The following is a 22,311-nucleotide window of genomic DNA, read 5'->3' as shown; positions in this document are numbered from 1 at the left end:
TTAGTAGAGTTTTTCAGCTCTGCTTACATGATTTATGTTTTTTAAGTGTGAACAGATAGGATGTATTTTACTATAACTTCTTAACATTAGTTTATATTTAAATGCACTTTTAAATTACCTGATTAAGGAAAATTGTTCAGCAGAAACAATATTTATTTTTATTGCAACCTTTCTAACAACTCAAAATGATAGAAAGTTAAAGTGTGTTTTCCTTCCTTTTTATTTTGGTTTATTTTCTCTTTAAAAAATCACAAGGGGGGCTTCTCTGGTGGCTCAGTGGTTGAGAATCTGCCTGCTAATGCAGGGGACACGGGTTCGAGCCCTGGTCTGGGAGGATCCCACATGCCGCGGAGCAACTAGGCCCGTGAGCCACAACTACTGAGCCTGCGCATCTGGAGCCCGTGCTCCACAACAAGAGAGGCCGTGACAGTGAGAGGCCCGTGCATCGCGATGAAGAGTGGCCCCCGCTTGCCACAACTAAAGAAAGTCCTCGCACAGAAACGAAGACCCAACACAGCAAAAATAAATAAATTAATTAATAAACTCCTACCCCCAACATCTTTAAAAAAAACAAAAACACAAGGGTATTATTCACATATTTGCATTTTATTTTCTGATATAAAACTCAGATATAAACTTGGAATGTTTATGTAACTCTGTTTTCCATCTGTACCATTAAAATTTACCCTGAACCTGGCATGTGTTTATAAACTTCTTTTCTCTGGTATGATGTTTTAAAAATTAATAAATTAGGGACTTCCCTGGTGACGCAGTGGTTAAGAATCTGCCTGCCAACGCAGGGGACATGGGTTCAATCCCTGGTCTGGGAAGATCCCACATGCCGTGGAGAAACTAAGCCCATGTGCCACAACTACTGAGCCTGCAGTCTAGAGCCCGCACACCACAGCTACTGAAGCCCGCACACCCTAGAGCCAGTGCACTGCAACTACTAAGTCTGCGTGCTGCAACTACTGAAGCCCTCACACTTAGAGCCCGTGCTCTGCAACAAGAGAACCCACCTCAATGAGAAACCCATGCACCGCAGTGAAGAGTAGCCCCTGCTTGCCGCCAACTAGAGAAAGCCCACGTACAGCAATGAAAAACCAACACAACCAAAAACAAATAAAAATTTTAAAAAATTGATAAATTAGATGTAAACATGGAAATATACATTAGGGTTAGGAAGCAGAAGGAACTGAAACAAAGGGGAGTTTTAAAATCAGAATGGAAAATTTTAAAAAAGATGCTAGAATGGATATGAGCTGGCAAAATTGCAATGTTTGAACAGAGGGGTAAAATGGTAATAATTCTAGGGAAAGACTATATTGGTAAGTTATTACCAGCTCTCTGCGATGAATAAATTAAAAGACTGAATATGCAAAGCTCAGAAGACACAAGGTAAAATGTAACCTTGCAAAAATAGTTCCTGAAACTGTAATTGGGGCATGGCTAATAATGCCAGATTAGTAATATTGTTGTTGCAGAAGATATCTGGCCTCCTGGCTTTGAAATACTAACTATAGCTTCATTCCAGACCTCCTGTCCAAATTCTGATTTTGTATTGCCAACTGACTACTCTACATCCTCATGCTTATGTCTATTAGACAAATCAAACACAGTATTTCCAAACATAAAACTCTTCCCTCCATGTTTGCCATCAAAGTTAATGGTAATTCCATTTTTTCCAACAGCTCTGGCCAGAAACCTTAATGTCATTCTTAACTCCTTTATTTCTCTCTTACACCTTATATCCAATAATCAGGAAATCCACTGACTTTACCTGAACATATATGCAAACTCCTTCCCATTCTTTCTACCTTCACAACTATCATCTCACTCAGCCACCACCACTTCTCACTTAAAATACAAAAACAGCATCCTGAAGTTATTCCTGGTGCTACACTCTGCCCTACCACAGTCTGTTTTTAACAGAAAATCATTTAAAAATATGCCACTTCAGTCTCCATTTCACTTAAATAAAAGCCAAAATATTTGTGATGTCATATGATATCATCCGCTCCTCAGTTCCACCATATATCACCTCTTCACATTCTCTATTCCATCCACATTGCCTCTGAAGTATACCAGGTCTACTGCTACATTTGCAGCTTTACTTTAGCCCTGTCCTTTGTCTGCAACACTCCAGCCTCAGATATCTGCATAGAAGTCCCTTACTCTTTTCAAGGAGTTTCTCAACAGTCAGCTTCTCAGTAAGTTCTATTCTTAACCACCAAATTTAATGCTGTAATCTGTAATATCTCACTCCACAAACTTGTGAGCCTTCTTCCTGCTCTACTGTTTATTTTCTTCCACAACACTTATCACCTTACAACATGCTAGATTATTTATTATCTTTATTGCATGTTATCTGCCTCTCATCCCTGAACTATAAGCTTCAGACAGGCAAAAATTTTTGTTTGATTTGGTCACTGATATATCCCAAATGACTAAAAGAGTATCTGGTACTTAGTGTGTACTCAATAAATATTTGTTTTCAAAGTTTAGAAATATATAGTTTATAATGATAACAATATACATTTAGACAACAAGGATAAGCTCAGTATACTAACGACATCTCTATGGATTTGTGTACTATAAAACCTAAGATAGTAAATAAATGCTTCATTATCTGGTTGTACAATAAATACACTAGACTATCCAACAAATAGACTAAGTCTACAGTTCAGTAATGTTTACAAAAATTATCAGACAAGAAAAATTATCAAATAAAATAGTGTAGGTAACAGAATTACTACAAAATTTTATTTCCGGGAGTATTTCACACAATTTTCCATAGTTGAGGTTCAAAATTGTGTTCAGTAGACTAACTGCAACAATATCACCTCAAATGCTTGTTTACAATGTAAGTTTCTTTGGCTCTACCTCAAATTTATAGCACCAGAATTTGGGGGAGTGGGGTGGATATCACCTGGGAATGTGAATTTTTCCCATTTTTTCCAGGTAATATTTTGGAAGCTAGTGTTTAATACAATTTTTTTATTTAACTGAGAATAATGACACAAAATCTAAATGCATCTGTCTTCCCTACTTACATTTTAATTAACTTCTCGATATATGATACAATTTATTTGAGATTCACTCATTAGATATACAGAAGTTGTTTCTAACTTCCCTTGTAATATGCTGCTGCACCAATTATATCCTCTTGGCTCTTCTCCCATATCCTCTGATATTTTACCTTCAGAATACAAACATGATAAAATCCCACCAATTTTAAACCTCCATGGTCTCTGAACTTTTACAAAGGACTAAACTGTTAAATCACACTTTCATGTATCAGACATCTTACCCAGTGTCAAGCTTTACTATAATTTCAAGGATAGAGGAAATTAAGAGCCACAGGTGGGGCAGGAAGTAGTCGAGGATTCTTAACACATCTTCCCAGGTCCTGCTTTTCTTTGTCAGATGAGGTTTCTAAGTGATGAAGGTGGTTTACTTTATTTACACGGAAGGAACTAACTCAGTTATGAAAATCTACATTTAATATTTAGATAGTTATGTACCTTATCTGATGTCTTTCTGGGAGAGAATCTCCCATAAATCTAAAATTTCATGTTTGTTTAACACAAGCAATCAGTCCATGGGCATCATGATAAAAGACAATCCCCAACTTTAACTTTCCCAATAAGAAAAATAATTTATTTTCCAAGTAATTGTTTACGAGAATGTTTATAAGAATATTAGACTGAGTCACCTGCCCTCTACACCCTCTCCTCATCATAGGAGAAAAATTTTTTCCAGGCCAGTTGCTTTCTTCTTTCCTTTTAGTTTTATTCCCTTTTTTTTTTTTTTTTTTTTGCGTTACGCAGACCTCTCACTGTTGTGGCCTCTCCCGTAGCGGAGCACAGGCTCCGGACGCGCAGGCTCAGCAGCCATGTCTCACAGGCCCAGCCACTCCACGGCATGTGGGATCTTCCCGGACCGGAGCATGAACCCACGTCCCCTGCATCGGCAGGCGGACTCTCAACCACTGCGCCACCAGGGAAGCCCAATTTTCTTATATTATTTATTATAATATCTTGAACTCTTTCTGTTCATTTAATTCTTATATTTTAAGAAATAAATGTAACTTACTATTATATTCATTTTTGTATAATTAAGGATTTACAACTATATTTTACAAGATTCTGTCAAAGAAAACAAAGAGATTTTTTTCTTGGAATTTATACCAAAAAATGACAAAATCCAAGGAAAAACATTTGTTTTTTGCCTTAGGGGCACTACTGAGCTCCTAACAGTTTGTGTTTCCATTCTTGCTAAGCTTTCCATATCTAATAAAGTATTTTGTGCAATATCCCCAGGTTGGCTTTATGTTCCCTTCTAACTTTTTCTAGATTTTCCCATATCCTAATATAATTAATTTTTGTTATTTATTTTTCTCACCCTTTCTAGGTCACCAAGAACTAAGAATAGTGCTTGCCCAAGAGCTGGCAAGAAAACAGTGACCAAAATACAGTCAAAAAGAAATGAATTCCATCAGCAACTGAACATGGAAAAGGACTTTGAATTTCAGAGGATATCACAGTCCTTGCCCACACCCTGATTTCGGCCTGTCAAGGCCCTAAGCAGAGGAACCAGCCAAACTACACTTAGATTCCTAACCCTAAATCTGTGCTCTTAAATCAAGTTTGTGGAATTTGCTACACTGAAATAAAAACTAATATAGATTTTGGTATCTGTGGGGTGGTGCTCTAACAAATACTTTAAAAATGTGGCAGTGGCTTTGGATCTGGCAAAGATGAAGGCTGGAATAATTTTGAGAAGCGTGATAGAGAAGGTTTTTTATATTGCTTCTAACAGACTGTTAAAAACGCTGCTGATAAGACTTCTGAAGGAAGTGAAGAATATGCTTTTGCAAACTGGAGAAGGGGAGATCCTTGTTACATAATGGCAGTAAGCTTAGTGAAATTGTATCCTGCAATTATGTGCAAAGCAGAACCTGTAAGTGACAAATATGATATATAGTTTCAGAACTTTTTAAGCAAAAAGTTGAGGATGCTTGTCTGGTTTCCTCTTGCTGCATATAATACAATGTGAGAGAAGAAAGGTAAATTGAGAAAAGAATAGTATGATGAAAAAAAAAAGAACCAGGACTAGATGATTTTGAAAATGTGCAGTGCTTCCAAGTGGCAAAATATTCCAAAAGTCAGAAATGGCTACTGAAAGTGTGGCATACAGAAATGACTAAGTATGTGACTATGTAACATTTTGTTAAAACCCCAGAAAGATGAAAGGTCAGATATTCAACATACAATGGGCTCTTTCCAGGAATGAAGGATGTGTCTTACGGACCTCAACCAAACCAGAGGATCTCTAAAGCTTAAGGGTGCTGACCCTTAGCCATCTCGACAGGAAGCCATGGTAGAGAAGGAATTAACTCTAAAATATCTGTGGATCTGACTTTTACTATATGGGGTAAATACACGATAAATCCATGGAAGACCCCCAAAATTCTTGAGAAAATTGTTTCAGTAGAGACACTCCCAAATTGGACTAAAAGAGACAGAGAAAGTACAAAGTGAAGGGAGGCTGTCAGACCATCAAAATTCTACTGGCAGGAAGCAAGTTGATAAAACAACTCAGTTGCAAAGATACAGTAACTTTTTTGATAAAATAGGATGACTCAGAAATGGGAAGCTAGAACCAAGACGACAGAGCTGAGAGCAAAGGAAAATTATTCCTAGGCCTTAATACCTAATGAAGAGAATTCTAACATTTGCCTGGCTGGATTTCAGAACTATTTTGGACCAGTGACATTTTTGTGCTTCTATTTCCCCTCTTTTTTGATCAATGCCTGTTGTATTATTCTATACTTGTCCTATCATTGTACATTGGGAATCCTGGGGGCAGATAACACATCTCTGTAGTTTCACAGTCCCACATAAGGCTAGGGATTATGCCCCAGGAGTTGATCATAATAGACTATGCTCAGGAGCCTCATCATAACCTTAGATGATTTAAATGAGATTTTGGACTTTGAGTCGATGCTATAATGGGACTAAACTCTTGGGTCCTTGGGAGGGAGTCAATGTATGCTACATGTGAGAGGAATGTGAATTTTTTATGGTCAGAAGGAAGACTATGGTAGGAGAATTCTAGGATGGCCCCCATGATTCCCCCAAGAGCTTATTAACTATGTTATACAAAAATTCATAGCTCTTATTATTTGTTTTCTTTATCTAGCAAGTTCTGAGGATGGTGTGTTAAAATCCCCAATGATACATTATATTATATTTCTCCCTGCAGTTCTGTCAATAAATATTTAAGGCTATGTTGGTAGGTGCAAATATTTTGAAAACCACAGTAATACTTTTAAATTTATGAATCATTTTATCAATATTCTTCACATTCCTTAGGATATTTAGCCTTAAATACTTTTAGACATTTATTAAAATTGCTACTCTGAAGGGTAAGCTGGGACGAAGTGAGAGAGTGGCATTGACATATATACACTACCAAATGTAAAACAGATAGCTAGTGGGAAGCAGCCACATAGCACAGGGACATCAGCTCCGTGCTTTGTGACCACCTAGAGGGGTGGGATAGGGAGGGTGGGATGAAGAAGCAAGAGGGAAGGGATACGGAGATATATGTATACATGTAGCTGATTCACTTTGTTATACAGCAGAAACTAATACAACATTGTAAAGCAATTATACTCCAATAAAGATGTTAAAAAAGAATTGCTACTCTGGCTATCCTCTGGTTCAATTTTTTTTTTTTTTTTTGCCACTCCATGCAGCATGTGGAATCTTAGTTCCCCGACCAGGGATCGAACCTGTGCCCCCTGCCTTGGAAGCATGGAGTCTTAACCACTGGACTGCCAGGGTATTCCTGGTTCAATTTTTATGGTCTTTATTTACCATCCTTGAAATTTTCTATATAATCATGCCTTTTCATTTTCTATATATCAGTTATATAATATATATTATTAGATGTTTAAAATTGAATCTGGTAATTTGCATTTTCTAATTAACATTATATTAAGTTTTAATTTTATTATCTATTTTCTCTTTACCATTACAATGCTCACCAGGGAATCTTTTCAGTATCAACCAAATGTTCAAACTGACAAGATTAAAAAGGTCACATCTGGCATCAGAGTTACTTAAAAGTATACAGGGTAAGAGAAAACTGCTTGTCATCAGGAAAGTATCAAGTTTCCTCTATGTTAAGAATTGTCTTTGCAGCATTTATATAGCTGTCCAGGAGATATTCTCTGAGCTCTCAAGTAAGTTCAGGTGTCAGGAGACCAGAATCCCACCAGTGGTAATGGATTCATTTAGTTTGGAAATTTCAAGTCACACATGAGCTGGTATCTCTTGTAACAACTCCAGAAGAATAGCTCTTAGAAAGGCATGAGCTCCATCATCAGGAAAACGTAAAGTTCAGGTTACCTCTTGATATTTACAGTTCCTCCAAGTTCAGTTTCAATTTAATAACCAGTAGTTAATTTTACCATAAGTAATGCTGCCTAGTTGATATTCCAATTTTAGCAGGTTTACAGGCAGAAAAGCTAGAAAGTTAAGAGTCAAATTCTTATGAAGAATAGAAAAATGTTTACTTAATACCTAACCAAAATTAGATTTTTCTTTTGGTTTTCAATTATATATATCAAAAGATTTATATAATATTTTACTGGTTTGAAAAATTCCATTATTACTTTATTATTCTGATTACTCCTAAATAACCCATTTTAAGTTATTTTTACTTATTCATTTCTTAAGCTTAGCAAAGTTTACATTTCATCTGAAAACTACGGATATACCTTCTGTTACTTTACTTTGCCCATTCTCTAGCATTATTTTACTTTAAGGTTTTAGTGAGGAATGCTTTAGATATTTTCTTTCTTAATGTCATTGCTTATCATGCCATCGGTAAACTTAATTTAGAATTATTCACCCATCCTTCCCATAATTCTCCGTGATTTGTTTCTTCTTCTACCAGAATACTTTCTCCAAGAATTCGTTCAAAGGAGCCTTCATGTGATAAACATTCTGAGGCTGTATATGCCAAGGGATACTTTTATTTCTCCTGTTCATTTAATTAGCAGTTTTCCTGGATATAAACATGATTAATCATACGTTTTCTTGAACTTAAGTGTGGTAGTCAGAATTATAATGTTATCTCCAAGATTCCTGCTTCCAGGAATACATAGTCTATATAATTCCTGAGTTCAGCAGGACCTGTGAACATTATGTGATGTCATTTCTGTGATTAGATTATGTTGTGTGGCAAAAGTGAAGGTGTGATTAGGTCCCTAACCAATTGACTTCAGGCTAATCAAATGTGAATTATCTTGAGTGGTCTTGAACTAATCAAGTGAGCGCTTTCAAAGAAAACCTATTGGTTAGAGATTTTCTGCTTGACCTAGAAGAAATTAACTACCATCTTATGAGAGGGGGCCAAATGGCAAAGACTTGAGGGTGACATCAAAAGAGCTGCAAGCAATCTCTGACCAACAGTTAGCAAGAAAATGGAGACCTCAGTCTGGCAATTGCATAGGAGTGAATTCTGTCAAAAACCTGAATGAGCTTCAAATAGAAATCTGAGCTCCAGATGAGAACATAGTCTGGATAACTTCGTGAGATCATGAACAGAAGACCCAACAACTTACCCTTGCCCAGACTCCTGACCCCTGGAAACTGTGTGATCATAAGTTTGTGTGATCTTTTAAGGTAGTAGATGTTAGAGATTGATGGTGCCCCCACAAAAGATGTGCTGAAGTCCCAATGCCTAGAATCTGATACTTGTGAATGTGAACTTCTTTGGAAATAGGATCTTTGCAGATGTAATCAAGTTAAGATAAGGTCATTATGGCTGGTGTCCTTATAAGAGAGAAATGTGTACACAGAGAGAGGAGAACACAAAGAAAATCATGTTCCCTGGAGACAGAGATTGAAGTACTATACCTGCAAGCTCAGGAACACCAAGGATTGCCAGTTAAGCACCAGAAGCTATGAAGAAGCAAGGAAAGATTCTTCTCTACAAGTTTCAGAAAGCCTGGCCCTGCCAACACCTTGAGTTCATACTTCTAGCCTTCAGGGCTATGAGACAACACATTTACATGTTTTAAGCTACCCAGTTTGTGGTACTTTGTTACAACAGTTCTCGAAAATTATTACAGTAAATTTGTCGTAGTTTGTTACATCACAATAAGAAACAAATATACCAGGTTTTGTGGAGCTGTCTGATGTCAATTTAATTCTTCTTTCATTATTTTTCTGAAATTTTAGAATATCTCTTTTGATATTTTTAATTTCAAAATATTTCCCATTTTTAACTTAATTATGTTTGATAACTAAAATTATTTTTCAACCTAAAGTACTACAACTGTCTTTAATTCTTGACAATTCTTGCTCACTATTTTTGCAAAATATCCTGTATTACATTCATTTTTTCACTCTTTCTGAAACACGTATACTTTAATCTCCTAAATATTATATATTTCATATTATGTATTTTTATTTTAGTGTATGTATGTATACACTTTATATTATGGCAATAATATTAATAGTAAAGCACCCATGTATCTCACATCCAGTTTACAACTTAGAACATTAACAATAGTTTTAGAATCTCCTGTGTGCCTCTCCATACCATTTCTTTGATAGAATATCCAATGCTGCTTATTCGAGAGAACAACTCTTTGCTAAGTGTGTCATCCTGTCAGAAACTGAAAGTCCCATATTTAACTTCATAGCTTAGTTTAAGCAGTCTACTTCCTCATTCAAAATTAAAATCCCTAATTAACTCTCGGCTACTTCAGATTCTAATTACCAAGGCTTCCTTCTAGGGTTGGAACGTTTTGCTGGTTGGAAGTTTTTTTAAATGCAGGTAACTTCTCTCTCTCTCTTTTTTTTTTCCTAATCTGCTTAAAGTCTCTTTTTGTGGTAGTCTGAGATTATCTCAAGTGGTTCAATTTCCCTTGTTGGCTCAAATGATAAACTCCACATTCTATTTTAATAAACCATTTTCATTTTGATTGCCAACAGTTGCAAATTTTTGGCAAGGGCTAAATCCAAGCAATTCAAGCAATAGATGGGTTTTATTTACCATGTATGGGAGGTTTAAAAATTATGTTTGAATACCTTAAGTGGACATAAAACTGTTGGAGGAGGTCATTAAGAAGATGTGACTGCCCATTTGACCTGGACCTGGGCAATCAGAGGCTCCTCACCCCCACTCCTGTCCTTGGAATGTATGTTCCACTTGCTTTTCCTGAGCTAGAAGCTGCCCAGGGACACAGCCTTGAGACGGTAATATGGTGTTGAGACCAACCTGACTGTGTATGTGACTGAACCCAGTTAAGGCCTCTATATAAACTTTTAAGATTTGGCAAGCAAGTGCAGAAATCTACACATCTTACGGCCACCCAAGACAAGCCTGATAAGTAAGTTTCCTTGCTTGCTAAACCGGCCACTGGGAAGAGATCAAGGTGGCAGAGTAGGACATGGCACTCACCTCCCCCCATAAACACATCAAAAATACACCTACATGTGGAGCAATTCTCACTGAAAACAACTGGAGACTGGCAGAAAGACACTAATACAACCAAAGCTGTGGGAAAGATCTACACAGAGTCAGGTAGGAAGGGAAGAGAAACAATCATGTTGGGACCTGCACCACTAGCAGGAAGCACAGAAGAGGAAAGGGATTAACTGAGCTCAGATATCCTCCCTGGGGAGTGAGCTGTTCAAACCACACATTGGGCAACCCAGCCCTGGGGTCCAACACTGGATAGACAAGTCCCCTTAGGTGGTTTGAAAACCAGTGGGACTAACAGCAGGGCTGTAAGAAACCTATATTCTACTCATGAAGAGTGTGCACATGCTTGCTTACTCCCAAAACAATGTGGAGGAAGAATACTGACACTGCTCAGAACTGTGGTCAGTTTCCCATGACCACACTAGTGTATGTCCCAACTCACAATGGGTGCCCATTCCAGCTCCTCGTGCTACACAACACAGCTCCACACTAGAGTGAAGGCTGCCGTGTGAGGAGAGTGCACAGTTGTGGACAACAAAGCCAGCTCAGAACTGGTGCAGCATCCTAACAGGTTGAGGGCAACCATTACTGGTGTTCATGGGGGCAGCATATCAGGAGCAGTCTGGAACACTGGTGCACTGGGACCACCCCAGCATGAGCCCCGACCCACACAAGGGAGCTGATCTGGCCCCTCTTGCTCCACAGTGCAGCTCCCCACTAAGGCAAAGGTGCCATTGCTGAGAAGTGTGTACTTTTGTGGGGGATGGATCTGGCTCAGACTCAACATAGCATCTCAGCAGGTGAGGGTAGCCATTACTGGAATTCGTGGAGGCAGCAGATGGGGAGCAGTCTGGACCTCTAGTACCCAGACTGCATCAGCACATGCCTTGGCCTGCACCAGCGCCCACTCCAGCCCATCCCGCTACAATCTGCTGCCCTTTGAGGAGAAGGTGCCAATGCTGAGAAGGATGATAGTGCACACTTAGAGGGAACGGAACCAGCTCAGACCTGACTCTCTGGGCTCCAGAAACTTAGGACCCAAACCTGCCCCTGAGAGGGTGGTGTTGGCCAATGAGCAGAGGAGGAGCCCTGGCTCATACCTGGCTCGGACTCCAGCCACTCCATCTCTAGCCCCAACTACTACCAAGGTGATAGCTACCAGCACACCCTAGGGGAAGACATGCTTGCTTCAGATCCTGCTCTCCCACCAAAGCTCTGGGCCCATGCACATTCTATAGAAATGCTCTCACACAAGGACACCCCTTCAAGACCAGGATATGTAACTATTTCACCTAATTTCATAGAGACAGAGAAAGTTAAGCAAAATAAGACAGAGTAAGTTATTTCAAATGAAAGAACAAGAAAAAAGCCCTGAAAAAATAACTAATGGACAGAGATAAGTAATTTAATAGATAAAGAGATTCAAAGCACTAGTAATAAGAATGCTAACTGAACTAGGGAAAAGAATAGATGAACACAGTGAGAATTTTAACAAGGAACTAGAAAATATGAAAAAGAACCAGTCAGAACTGAAGAATACAATAACCGAAAAAAAACACACTAAAAAAAATTAACAGTAGACCAGCTGATAACGAAGAACACATGAGTGATCTGAAAGATAGATAATGGAAATCACCCAATTAGAACAGCAAAAATGGAAAACAAATTTTTAAAAAAGAGAAGAGTTTAAGGGACCTCTAGGACAACATCATGCATAGTAACATTAGCATTATAGCAGTCCCAGAAAGAAAAGAGGGAGAGAAGGGGGTTAAAAATGTATTTGATGAAATTATGGCTGAAAACTTCCTGAACCTGAAAAAAGAAGTAAGAATGTATAGGAAAGGAAAAATTCCACTAATACAGGCAAATATAGAGTAAAAGCTGAGGATCAACCACTTAAATAAGCTAGTATGAAGATTTTAAAAGACAATTGAAAAATGAACCATAACTATAATAAACAGTGAAGGAATAAATATGAAGATGTAAAATATGACATCAAAACACAAAATATGGGGAGGGGACTAAAAACTATAGAACTCATGGAATGTCTTTAAACTTAAACGACTACCAGTTTAAAACAAGTAGATATAGTTATAGGTTAAAATACATGAACCCCATGGTAACCACAAATCAAAAATGTACAATAGATACACAAAGACTAGAGAGAAAGGAACACAAGCATTAATTAGAGAAAAACCACAAAGAAATTAGAAGACAAATGAGAGAAGAACTATTAAAAAAAAAAAAACAGAAAACAAGTAACAAAATGGCAATAAGTACATACCTATCAATAACTATTTTAAATCTCAATGGACTAAATGCACCTATCAAGAGATAGAGAGTGGCTGTTTGGATAAAAAACAAGACCCATCCATACACTGCTTACAAGAAACTCACTTCAGACCAAAAGGCACACATCGACTAAAGGTGAGAGGATGGAAAAAGATATTTCATGTAAATGGACATGATAACAAAGCTGGGATAGCAATACTTTTGTTAGACAAAATAGACTTTAGAACAAAGTCTATACTAAAAGACAAATAAGGGCATTATATAGTGAAAAAGGGATCCATACAAGAAGAGAATATATTCACCTAATATAAGGGTACCTAAATATATAAATATTAACAGACATAAAAGGAAAAATTGACAATAATACAACAATAGTAGAGAACTTTAACAGAATTTAACACAATATTGTCTATTGAGATAACACACTTACCTCAATAGACAATAACCCAGTCAGAAAGTCAATAAACAACCATAGTATTGAACAACACTTTAGACCATATGAACTTAATAGATCAAAAACAGCATAATACATATTTTTTCAAGTACACATGGAATATTCTCCAGGATAGATCACATTCTAAGCCCCAAAACAAGTATCAACAAATTTAAGAGGATAGAAATAACATCAAGCATTTTTTTCTGACCACAGCAGTATGAAACTAGAAATCAGTTATGGAAAGAAAAATGGGAAAAACACAAACATGTGGAGACTAAACAACATGCTGCTAAAAAACCAATGGGTCAATGAAAAGATCAAAGAGGAAATCAGAAAACACTTCGAGACACATGAAACTAAAAACACAGCTTGTCAATATCTATGAAATATGTCAAAAGTAGCTCTAAGAAATGCAAATCAAAACTGAAATGAGGTATCACCTCACACTGGTCAGAATGGCCTTCATCAAAAAATGTACAAACAGTAAATGTTGGAGAGGTGTAGAGAAAAGAGAACCCTCTTGCACTGTTGGTGGGAATGTAAATTGATAACAGCCACTATGGAGAACAGTATGGAGGTTCCTTTAAAAACAGAGTTACCATAGGAGCCAGCAATTCCACTCCTGGGCATATATCCAGAAAAGATGAAAACACTGATTTGAAAAGATACCTGTACCCTAATGTTCACAGCAGAACTATTTCCAACAGCCAAGACACAGAAGCAACTTAAATGTCCATCGACAGATGAATGGATAAAGACAATGTGATAATATATATATGTGTGTATACACACACACAATAGAATATTACTCAATCTTAAAAAACAGAGTGAAATAATACCATTTGCAGAAACATGGATGGACTTAGAGATTATCATACTAAGTGAAGTAAGTCAGAGAAAGACAAATTATATTATATCACATATGTGGATTCTAAAAAAATGATACAAATTAACTTATTTACAAAATAAAAATAGACTCACAGATAGAAAACAAACTTATGGTTATCAAAGGGGAAAGCGGGGGAGGGATAAATTAGTAGTTTGGGATTAACAGATACACACTATTATATATAAAAATAGATAAACAGCAAGGGCCTACTATACAGCACAGGGAAATATATTCAATATCCTGTAATAACCTATAATGGTAAAGAATATGAAAAGATATATATATATCACTTTGCCAAATACCTGAAACTATCACAACACTGTAAATTAATTATACTTCAATAAAAAAGTACATTAATGTTTAAAATAAAAATAAAATAACAATACTTCAAAAAGAATAAAATACCTAGGAATAAACTTAACTAAGGAGGTGAAAGACCTATGATCTCAAAACTATAAAAAAACACTGATGAAGAAAATTGAAGATGATACCAAAAAATGGAAAGATATCCAATATTCATAGGTTGGAAGAATTAATATAGTTAAAATGTCTATATTAGCCAAAGCAATCTACAGATTTAACACAATCCCTATTAAAATACCCATAACATTTTCACAGAACTAGAACAAATAATCCTAAAATTTATATGGAAACACAAAATACCCTGAATTGCCAAGGCAATCTTGAGAAAAAAGAACAAAGTTGGAGGTATCACTCTCTGTGACTTCAGACTATACTACAAAGTTACAGTAATCAGAACAGTATGGTGCTGTCACAAAAATAGACACATAGATCAATGAAACAGAATAAAGAGCCCAAAAATAAACCCACAGTTATGGTCAATTAATCTATGACAAAAGAGACAAGAATATAAAATAGAGAAAAGACATTCTCTTCAATAACTAGTGCTAGGAAAATGGAACAGCTACATATAAAAGAATGAAAGTAGAACATTTTCTCATACCATATACAAAAGTAAACTCAAAATGGATTAAAGACCTAACTGTAAGCACAGAAACCATAAAACTCCTAGAAGGAAACATAGGCAGAACACACATTGACATAAATCATAGCAATACATTTTTTTAGAAATGTCTCCTAAGGCAAAAGAAACAAAAGCATAATAAACAAATGGGACCCAATTAAACTTAAAAGTTTTTACACAGCAAAGGAAACCATCAACAAATCAAAAAGACTACCTACTGAATGGGAGAAAATATTTGTAAATGATATGACCAATAAGGGGTTAATACCCAAAATATATAAACATCTCGTACACTCAACATCAAAAAAAGAAAAACACCCCAATTAAAAAATGTACAGAAGAATAGATTAGACATTTTTCTAAGAAGACACACAGATGGTCAACAGGCATATGAAATGATGTGCAACATCGCTAATCATCATAGAAATGCAAATTAAAACCATAATGAGATATCACCTTACATGAAAAGACCACATCAAGTTATCAACAAAAAGACCACAAATAACAAAATGTTGGTGAGGATGCAGAGATTCAGGGACCCTAGTACACTGCTGCTGGGAATGTAAATTGATTCAGCCTCTATGGAAAACAGTATGGAGGTTTCTCAAAAAATCTAAAACTAGAAATACCATATGATCCAGCAATTCCCCTCCTGGGTATATATCTGAAGAAAAGGAAACCATTAATTTAAAAAGATACATGCACCCCAATGTTCATAACAGTATTAATTACAATAGCCAAGATATGCAAGCAATCTAAATGTCCATCAACCGATGAATGAGAGAATGTGGTGTATATATATATATACACATGTATATATATACATGTGTATATATATATATATACACACACACACAATAGAATATTGTTCAGCCACAAAAAGAATGAAATTTTGCCTCTTGCAAAAACTTGGATATAACTGGAGGGTATTATGCTAGTGAAATGAGTCAGACAGAGAAAGACAAATACTCTACATTATCACTTACATGTGGAATGTAAAAAATAAAACAAATGCATAAATATAACAAAAAAGAAACATACTCACAGATAACAGAGAACAAGCTAGTGGTTACCAGTGCTGAGAGAGAAGGGGTGAGGGATAAGATGGAGGTAGAGGATTAAGAGGTACAAACTATGCTGTATAAAATAATTAACCTACAAGGATATATTGTAAAGCACAGAGGATTTGGTCATATTTTATAATAACTTTAAATGGAGTATAACCTATAAAAATATTGAATAACTATGCTGTACACCTGAAACTAATTTAAAATTGTAAATCAACTATACTTCAATTTTTAAAAATTAGAAAAAAACCTGCCACCTACCAATCTAGAGTACTCTGCCTCTTTCATTGGTCTCTCCTTGCCTTCTGTATATGCAGGCTGGTTTCAGATTACACCCAGGAAGCTCTGGAGGATGTTCAATCCAACAGAAACACAATCCTCTACAAATTTTGCCCCCTTAATATCCACTGTAATTGCTTGCATTATCTGTTTTGTCCACAAATATAACAGAATTTATACTTTATGTATTAGATAGCAAATCTTAGAGTGTCAGTTTAGAATCCACAAAGGAAGGGGGAACAACAGAATTGTCCCAAGTCTCATAGTGCATTTTAAAGCTTAATTATTTATATCATTCTCATTCTTATTAAGAATTAGGTGGACTACGGGTTAATGAGTGAACAAAGCCTATATTATTCCTTTAAAATTCAGTTTCAATGTAAACTTAAACTTTTCCTCTTCCACTCCTTTATATCCTGCATCCAGTATAGATTTAGATATCCCTAATATTATTTCCAATTTCCCTGTTTTATGTGTATATATTTTGATTCATGGAAACATATTGTGACACACACACACATATATGTCTTATATATAATTACACATTCCATATATATATATATATATATATATATATATATATACAATTCTTTTTTTATATAAACTTAAAAATATTTATCTATGTTCCTCTGTCCATCTAATCTACTGTTTCTATTTGGGGCACAGAACTCATGTTGTACTTACATTTCATTTAACTATCCTCTAATCCAGTAAAGGACACAGACATTTTCTCCATCTTGTTGACAGCACAGATAATTTAATAGACATTGTAATGCATGTCCCATTATTGAACTGTAGAAGAAGTTTGGTGGGAGAGGAGAGGAGAGAGTGGAATATATATCTAGGATCACAATTGCTAGGATACAGGGTATCAGTAAAATTAATTAGACTGAGATGTGCCAGACTGTTCACCTGAATGGCTGCCCCATTCTACGTTCTCAAAGGTGAAGGACTATTTTACATATTTCTACATCCAAGAACACTTCATTAATTTCTATATAAATGCCCTTGTCTCCTGCACTTCACTCTTCTGAATGAAATGTCTGTGTGTCGGTAGGAAATAAGTGGACAAAAGGTAAAGTTATAATTACTCTAATGGTGCATACACGTTCTGTGTGTATATAGGGAGAGCAACACATTTCCACTGGGGAGAGGACAGCTTAGACGCTGGGAGGAATGAGGAAGAGGAAGCATTAATGATCTTTTGTCACTGATGATCTTTTAGTACTGCCCCTGCAGCCTTGTTCATGAAGGGAAATACTCTGGTAGCACTCTCCCAAGCTGAATTCCCAAACTTGCAAGCATCACAAATTTAATCAACTGCTTGGTCTGCAATGCTCCTCCAGATAATTCTGGCCATGCCTTGCTTGCCATTCCCTTTAACCTTACTGAAAGGGTTATCAAAAAATTCAGGAAATCTCTCCAGCTTCTGTACCTCTTGTGCAAAACACTTCCAGATCTTCCACACTTTCACTCTCCATTATTCCACACGTGTGAAAAGAAGGCCACCTAGCTGGTGGCGCGGACAAATGACACATTAGATTAACTGTTTTCAGGCAGCAAACAAAAACAAGGATTAGACTCAATTATTTAAACTGAATTGGGGGACCCTAAGACTTACCAGCGTGTTGCAAGGCCACATTAGAGACACTTTCCAACTGTGCCCCCTGTCTAATATAAGTCCCATTGGAGGGGGGGAGGCCCAATAATTGTAAACACCACTTTCTAGGTGTATATATGTGCTCCCAGAATTGTACATCTTATGTGGAAGCCAGGCATAAACTCTCCTGTCTTCTGAAACACAGTGACTTTAACCTGAGGGGAGCTCATAAGCAACTTACAAGCAGATTATGTAGCTCTCAAATGACTGAAGAAATTTCTCCCAGATGAGGCTGCCCTTATTTATGTGTATGCTGCAGGCAGTTTTCCCTGCAATAGAAGTTGTTCAATTAAGAAAGTGAACACAAAATTTGTCCCTGATTTTAGCTGAAGCAATCAATGACACTCTAGGCTGTGGAAGTTATTCAGGTCAGCTTTGATTGCTTAGACAATATAGATAGAGATTATAGTATTGCTCAGATGGCCTCTTCATGGGCCAAGTTAAACCCTGTACATCTTGCTCTAACTAGATTAATGCCTTAGGCTAAATGGAAAGGCTAATACAGAAACTTAAAAAGATAATCAATCACCTTTCTCTCTGAGTTAGACCCTAATAGTGTATAGCATTTGTTCAATAAGTTGATACTGGTACTCTGCAGGGGAAGGCTGAAGTCAACATTGCAGGTTGACTCATCTTGCTGGTTCTAGTCTTGTTGATAGTGGCCTTAATTATATACTGCATGAAACAAATCTGGTCCCAATCCTTGTCAATCAGATTAATCAGAGTAATTTACATTCCCATGAAAGATTCACCAGAGGTAATGCAGTGTAGAAATGTGAGGTGGATATTGCTGAAAGACATTTCTCCAGGGGTCTCTTGCATTTCTGCAGAGACACTGACAACTTCAAAGTACCCTTTCAAGGATGTCCGTATAGCAAAGAATTTTGGAAGATGGAGATATTATCTCCCATTGGAATAAAGGAAAGACTTGTCTCCTGTTCAGTGTAATAAAGATAATGTCTTTCTCCAGGGCAAAGTTTGGGCAGGCTTGCTTGCAGAATCTGATAATGAACTTGGGTTTCCTAAGCTCAGGGTTACTCAGTTTTAACACAAACCCACTGTGTATTCAGCATCCACTTTTGTCCTCTTCCACTTCACTTGGGAGACTGGGGCCAAAGTAAACTAATACAAACATAAAATTCATATTGCCTTCTGTGCTGTGAGTAATAAATCCTTCATCTCTGACAAAGGAGTCTCAAGCTATATTCCATGAAGCCAAGTTGTTAACTTACAAGTAGGGTAGAACATCAGCCCCATCATAGTACATGACAGTATTATATGTTTAACAGATGTCCATAAAGAAATATTGCTCTTACATCTACTCTTTCTCCCCATACTACAAGATCTAATTCATTTTTTAAAAGCATAACTTGCATTGCCAAACACAAGCATGCATTGTGCCTCATAATATCTAATGTAATATAAAGTATGCAACTCCTTGTATCAATATGACTTTATTCTACTGAAAAGATATAATCACATGGAACATTACAAAATTTTTAACAAAGGAAAGTAAATGTTGGTATTTGTATGTTTTACAAACAGTTATATCTTGTATAATTATTCAGTTTGGTTTATTTCAAATTGAATTTTGTTAATTTAACCAAATATTTTAGGAATAAGTTGTAAATGCTATTGAAGGAATCTTGTAGGAATATTAGAAAAAAGTACAACGTGAACTCAGAATCTAAAAGTTTTACATTCTACAGCACGATCTCTAGAAATCCAACACACTCAGCATCATTTCAAAGACTTTTTTTTCTAATCAATACACAGTGATGCCTGAGAAAGAAGCATCCCTTTTCTATGCTTATTTACATATATTTATTCAATGAATATTAAATTAACACAACATGGCTAATTTAGAGCTGTGCAAACAAATGTCCTGTTCAAAGAATGATGATGGCCCACTTCTAAAAAAAGAAAACTACATCTTACTTGTCTTTTATTCCTTATGCTCCTCCTTATGTCATTTTATGAACTGTCTGAAATTATGTTGAATAATATAGTTGTCATATTACTTTGGTTGGTAGACACTGTAATAGATGCAACAGATGCAAACTAGTCTTCTTAAATAAAACACAATTTTTGTATTTTTAATTTAAAACTATTTTATAAACATAGTCACATCATGAAGTAAATATGTAAGCATCCAAACATCAGAATATGCATTTGGAATAATTTTCAATTGTCCCAAAATATGATGACGTTGAGGAAATCAGGATGGCCCTTTTCTATTACTCTAAGTTGATGATTAGCAAGCAATTTATGTATAAGCATGAAAACGCTACATATATTTATTCTGTTAATTTTCCACATCCATTTTTCTTTTCAATACGTTTTATTTTGTCAAACATAAAGTTTAAACCAACCAAAATACACACAAAAAAATAATTTTATGCTATAGATGGAGAAAATCATTTAAGAGCACTGATATACCTTCGTATCTGACAAAGAAATGCAGTAATTGCTGATTTTTTCTAAGGCAATACCTATTGAGCCCCTGAGATAATTTAATCAATCAACATATATTTGAGAATATATATACTCATGTTTACTAGATACCATGATTGGTAAATGATAAACTTCTGTAATCCTTTCCAAAAAAGAAAATATACATATATAAAATTATATTTTATAAATGATTCACCACTTTTTAGACAAACGTATTAATGAGGAAAACATAAGAGAGATCAACTCTAAAAGAAAGTACACCATACATAGCTTCAGGCTTCAAATAAACTTCTTTCATATCAAATAAATTGTACAAAATATTCTAGTCTTTACATTCATGGGCAGCTTGTATTACTATAAAAAAATGGCTGTAAATAAACAATGTAATAATTTTGAACTTAGATTTGAAAATAGTTCATTGTAAACAAATGCCATGCAAAAATTAAAGAACTGTCTTTATCATTTGTTTTGTTCTACTATGTTCACCTCACATTTGAAAAAGAAGAGGGAAAATCAGCATGAGAAAAAAAGTAGTTTAAAAGTGATCCCACACTAAACTCTATGAAAAGTTATTCATCTTGGATTAAAAAGAAAAACAATTGTGTCTCATGACAAACATCAAATTGTTTTAAGAATGACAGATGAATACAAAGGTATTTCTAGTGTACAAAAAACAAATGAAAACAAAGATAAAGGGAACGTTTCCTGACTCTAAAAAAATTGACATTGGTAACTATATATTCAATTATAATTTGATTTTCCTTGTTGTTTGTGCTCATGTATAATGCAATGATAATCTGTGAGAAGTAATTTCAAATATTGAATAAGACTATTAATTAATACAAGTGTTACATTTGACATCCACGACTTCTTTCTTATATTCTGTACAATACTTGTCAGGCCTATAGTAGATACATAGCGCTAATTCCTGCTTTCATCCAATCTTAGGACTGGTTGCTCTATTTTCAGTAAAATAATTTCGGATATGTTAACCATTAGACTATATTTTTGTACATTTACTTGTTCTTGCTCCAAGGGTCCACCGTCATTCAACACTTTAACAAAATTGTTTTAATTATATGCGCACACACACACACACACACACACACACACACACGGCACATACAACAAGCCAGATGCTGAAAATGTGGTCAGACAGGATTCCTCAGGTCACCTGAATAGTCTAGATCATATGAGTCCTCATATGAAAACACTATATTTTAAATAGATAATATGTGATGTATTTTCAAAGCATAAAACTATATTTTATTAAGAAGAAATAGATATAAAGGGGAAAAAAAGTGAAAATAAATCAAATAAAGTTTCCCAAATACAAAATAACATAGAAGTTGCTTTAACTGTAGATGGATATATAATGGAGACAAGTCGGAAAGAATAAATGGAGAAGGATAAGGATACACTGTAAAATTCCTATGCAACAACCAGCTCTATAAAGAATACATGTTTGAATTATAGTGAAAATTGAGCAGTTGAAACCTTTGGGAGAAAACAATATGAGGTGTATACTACCTATACCTTGATAAGAAATGAAGTATACAGCCCAGAAATGAAGTATCCAGCCCAGATCCACTGAATTGAGAAGCAATAAAATATAAACTATTCAATTATACACCTGAGATAAAAATAAAGAGAAACAACCAAGTGCCAAAAAAGAATAAATAAATTCAAAAAAATAGATGTAAGAAGATACTATAGTTTTGAATCAGCTATAGATCTTGG

At 35.6% G+C, this 22,311-nt stretch overlaps 1 long non-coding RNA gene across 1 annotated transcript in view; it reads right to left on the bottom strand.

Moving 5' to 3' along the window:
* Nucleotides 1-18,357, bottom strand: part of LOC113630696 (uncharacterized) — a 310,684-nt gene extending 292,327 nt beyond the window's left edge. The window contains exon 1 of the long non-coding RNA XR_003437063.1: nucleotides 18,299-18,357. This is a non-coding gene — a long non-coding RNA (uncharacterized LOC113630696). The remainder of the gene's footprint in view (nucleotides 1-18,298) is intronic.
* Nucleotides 18,358-22,311: the final 3,954 nt, after the last annotated feature.

This window comes from Aethalodelphis obliquidens, unplaced genomic scaffold, assembly GCF_003676395.1.
Source record: "Aethalodelphis obliquidens isolate GAN/ISIS:26980383/991018 unplaced genomic scaffold, ASM367639v1 scaffold2, whole genome shotgun sequence".
In the NCBI taxonomy this organism is placed as follows: Eukaryota; Metazoa; Chordata; class Mammalia; order Artiodactyla; family Delphinidae; genus Aethalodelphis; species Aethalodelphis obliquidens.
The sequence above is the reverse complement of the archived record's forward strand: the minus strand, read 5'-3'. Positions and strand labels throughout refer to the sequence as shown.